Below are 4,913 nucleotides of genomic sequence, written 5' to 3' on the forward strand. Positions count from 1 at the left end.
CAGTGGGAGTGGAGAGGAAGGATGGGGACTGATCAGCCACCTGAGGCGGTGGGAGTAGTGTTCTGGGGGAAAACAGCCGGTCAGTCAGGGCAGCACTGACTCAACTCCCTTTTCTCTGCAGTGTCCACTCCCACAGGGAGCTAGGTACCTCCAAGAAGATTTGTGCAGTGGTGTGATGAGAAGAAATATTTTTGTTCCTCATGTGTAATGGGCTTGTGTGTTTTTTTTAAAAAAATTATTCATTTATTTTGAGAGAGAGCGAGAGCGAGAGCGAGTGCATGGGAGTGGGGATGGGGAAGAGAAAGAGTGAGAGAGAGAGAGAGAGAGAGAAATAGAATCCCAGTGCTCTGTTAGTGCAGAGCCCAATGTGGGGCTCGACCCCACAAACCACAAGATCATGACCTGAGATGAAATCAAGAGTCAGATGGTTAACTGACCAAGACACCCAGGTGCCCCGTTGAGTTTGTTTTTAACCTCACATCCTCCAGAGAAGATGTGGGAATCAGACAGCGAATGAGCATGTTAGGATCATCTCTATCACTCGCCCAGTCCCCTGTCTTCCCCTAGATGATGACACGCACTCATCCAGTAATGAATGGACATACACTGGGGAGAAGTTCTTCGGCTCCTTGTTGGAGCACCTCCAAATGGGTTGCTTCTTCCACTTCCAGTGTGTCTGATTTCCTACCTGGTATCTTCAAGCCCTTAGGGAAGCTTGAATCATTGACTGCTCCTTTCTCCTGTATGTTAGGTTGACTATCCCTTTCTCCCGTTAGGCTTTGCCTCTCTACTGTTTCTTTGTCCTCATATTCCACACCTAAGCATAAACACTTACTTGTTTTTCCTCTTGTGTTTAAAGAGCACTTTCTTGGGGCACCTGGTGGCTTAGTTGGTTGAACGTCTGACTTCAGCTCAGGTCATGATCTCACAGTTTGGTTCATGATTCAAGCCCTGCGATGGGCTTGCTGCTGTCAGCACAGAGCCCACTTTGGGTCCTCTGTCCCCCTCTCTTTTTTTTTTTTAATTTTTTTAAATATTTTTATTTATTTCTATGAGAGAGAGAGAGAGAGAGAGAGAGAGACAGCGTGAGCAGGGGAGGGTCAGAGAGAGAGGGAGACACAGACTCTGAAATAGGCTCCAGGCTCTGAGCTGGCAGTCAGCACAGAGCCCGACGCGGGGCTCGAACCTACGAACCGCGAGATCATGACCTAAGCGAAAGTTGGACGCTTAACCGACTAAGCCACCCAGGCGCCCCACAGTCCCCCTCTCTCTACCCCTCCCCTGCTCATTTTCTCTCTCAAAAATAAATAAACATTTAAAAAAATAAAGGAGCACTCTCTTAAATCTGTAATACTTCTCCTTCCTGCCCCACTTCTATCGTACCATTGTCATCTCTTCACAGTTAGGATTGTTGAAGAATATTCTAACTTCTTCATTGGCCCTTTTTCATCTCCTATGAACTCCTTATTCCACTGTCATCTCGATTCTGTTCTTACCACTCTAGGAAATCATACTTGTTAAAATCAGCAATAACCTATGAGATGAAGAGCCAAGAAACTCTTTACAGTTATTACTTGTTATATCGGACGCCGTCGACTGTGTTCTTTTTCTAGGTGTTGTCCCGGAAACTTATTTTTTCCTTATCTTTTCAGTTGTTCCTTCTTACTCTACTGCTTAGACTTCTTTTCTTTCTCCATCTGTCCCTTAAATGGTGGTGGTCCCTATGGTTTTGTCTTGTGCCTTATCTCAAGTTATTTATACATTCTGCTCAGGATCCACTTTAGGACTTCACCTTTATTTGTATATTAATTATTCCTCAGTCTTTATTTTTAGTTTGGGCCCCTTTACTGTCTGCATGAGCTTGTCTTGACTGGTATGTGCTCCATACCAATGGTACGTGCACCTCAAACATAGCCTGTGTTCAACTACTTTAGTCATCTTTTCTTCCACTCTGTTCATGCTGTTGTCTTCACTTTCAGTGAATGACAGACATCTGGAAATCATTCTTTTTAAATCTTAAACTTAGCCATTCTAATGGATGTGTGCTGACATCTTCTCATTTAATTTATGCTTCCCCGATGACTGATGACGTTGAGCTTCTTTTCATGTGCTTTTTGGTCATTTGTTTTTTTGTGTGTGTGATATATCAATTTACATATTTTGTCCACTTTTATTTGATTACCTTTTATGATTGAGTTGTCAGAGCTCATTGTATATTCTGGTTATAAATCCTCTGGCATAAATACATATTATGAATATTTTCCTCCAGCATCAAGCTTGTCTTTATATTTTCTTAACCATGTCTTTTGAAGAGCCAAAGATTTGTGTCTTATCTAAGAAATCTTTGTCTACCCCAAGCTTGTAAAGAGAGTCTCTTCTTTTCTTCTGAAAGTTTTATAGCGTTAGTTGTTATGCTTAGGCCTTTGATATATACCAAGTTAATATTTGTGTCTGTGATAAGGGTCAAAGTTAAAGTTTTTTCAAAATGAATATCCAGTGTTTCAACATTATTGAAAAGACTATTCTTTTCCCACTGAATCATCTTGGAAACGATAAAAAGTCACTTGATCATAATGTAAGGATCTATTTCAAATTCTCTATTGGAGTGTTGTTCCACTGATTAAATGTCTATCTTTACACTAACATTCCACACTGTCTTCATTACTATAGCTTCATATTAAGTCTTGAAATCAAACTGTAAACCTTCTAACTTTGGTCTTCTTTTTTGTAATTGTTTTAGCCATTATGAGTTCTTTACATTCCCATATAAACCTTAGAATTAGTTCATCAATTTTTACAGAAAAGCTTGCTGGGATTTTGATTGAACTGAATTAAATCTTAGATCAGTTTTGGAATAGTTGACATTTTACCGTCTGTGTCTCCCTATCCATGTATGTGGTACATCTCTCCATTTTGTCAGGGCTTCTTTAATTTTTCTCAGCAATGTTTTATAGCTTTAAGTGGGTAGGTATTGTGTATTTTTTATTAAAAATTTTTAAACTTATTCCTAAGAATTTCACATAGTTTGATTTCTTTCAAGTCATATTATTTCAAAGCTTATTTCCCAGTTGTTTGTTACTGGTTCTATTTTGTTTTTAATAGAGGAACAAACTCTGCTAAGTACTAATGTTATTCTGTGAGAGTTTATAAATGATCATGCACTTACCCTCTTCCAGCCCTTAGGTGACTTTCCATAATCTTCTTTTTATTCTCCTTAGGTAGGTATTCAATAAAACTTGCACCATAAAAGTTTTCTGAATGAAGAAACCACTTTCAAGATCAAGTTCATTTTTCCAAAGACCATTAAAAAAACCTCCGATTTTAAAACTCTGGGAATTCTCATAGCTTGAGCTATATCTGAAAAGCAGGGTGAAGTGATTTGACAAATACATGACTGATTTGAAAAATGTGGACACTTCTGCATTTGATTGGCATCCAAATGATCTATTGTTCATCTTAACAAGATAAGTGTCAAATCACATCTCACTTGTGATATGTCAGGAGAGAAGCCTATAAAAGAGAAAAAGGGATGTTAACAACCAATTCTAAAGCCACAGCGCTGCACACAGATGTAAGGATGAGAAGTTGATGTATCTCAGGACCATTCTAGCAATCACAGGCTAATAGAATCTCAGGGTTGCAAGGAATCCTAGAGGCGGAAGGAACTGAAGAATTAGAGGTATAGTTGGATCAGATGAAAGTGGATTCCATTCCAGTCTTGAGTTTCCATGGCTGTTGAACGAGATTACAGATTTATCCTAATTTTAAAAAAAAGTCCATCATCTAGAGAGAGAAGGAATTTCTTATTTTGGTGAGTAGTGCAGCCATCTATTTCAAAGGCTTGAAAACAGAAGCTTTGGCTGTGTCCAGGTCCCTTCCCCCCTGAGTCCTCTTTGGGTGTTCTGGCTGATTCAGTGTTTCTAAATAAAGGCAACCCATATTTTAAAATGAAAATTAATAACTAAAAATTATCTTGATATTAAATGCAGACCTTCTGCAGGAAAAAGATGATTTCTGGCTGATTCTGGAAAGAGGAATGTGTGGAAGGCTTTGGCCTTGATTCTGTAAATGGCAGCAACTGATTGAAGTAAGGAGGGGCTGCTCTCTTTATGCACCCTCTCTAATTCTCCATAGTCTCCCCCATCCTGACCCCCAGGGCTCTTTACTGATTTGACCTGCTTGGTTTCCTGAAGCCGTAACGTCTGGGAATTCAAATGCAATGCAAGCACCCATCATCAGGCCCTGGTGATGCTATCTTGTCAGCATCTCCTGAATCCCTCACCTCCTCTCTTTCCCCATCCGAACCGCTTTTATCTGGACCCTCGCTGCTTCTCAGGTGGCTCACTACCCCCCAGCTCACTAAGTGCCACACTGCGGTGCTATTCATGCAAAGATAGAAGCAATGCAAGATGGCAGAATTCCTTTGGTGCGAAAGGCAAGAACGATATTTTGGGGAGCAAAATGGAGCAGGGGTACATTCCCCGAGGACTACGCTCACATCCTTGGTGCCTGAACCTCACCTGGGGAAGTGTTTCCTTACTGGAAGGAAAATGAAGACAAAGATCCTAAGTGAGGCTTGCACTTTCTTTTTATTCTCTTCATGGGTTTCAATTTTGATTCTCTTTCACCAGTTTCAGTCTGCAAGCCGCTTGCCCCAGGGAAAGTTTACAACTTAAATAGTGTAACTTTTCAAACCTTTTAAGTAGATGTATTTGGTTGGGAGAGGGAGGCCAGACCTTTTAGTCTGACACCATTAACTACCTCCTGTGAGAGGAGTGCTTGGTCAAAACCATCCACGTTTGGAAAATCCTTCTTTGCAACATCAGTGATACTTACCTGTTGAATTCTAGAGCCATGATGCCCTATCAGCCAAGCAGAGAGGCCTCAAATATATCAAGTGTTTTGAATGTTTT

This window comes from Hyaena hyaena, unplaced genomic scaffold, assembly GCF_003009895.1.
Source record: "Hyaena hyaena isolate Hyena2069 unplaced genomic scaffold, ASM300989v1 scaffold_876, whole genome shotgun sequence".
NCBI classification, from domain to species: domain Eukaryota; kingdom Metazoa; phylum Chordata; class Mammalia; order Carnivora; family Hyaenidae; genus Hyaena; species Hyaena hyaena.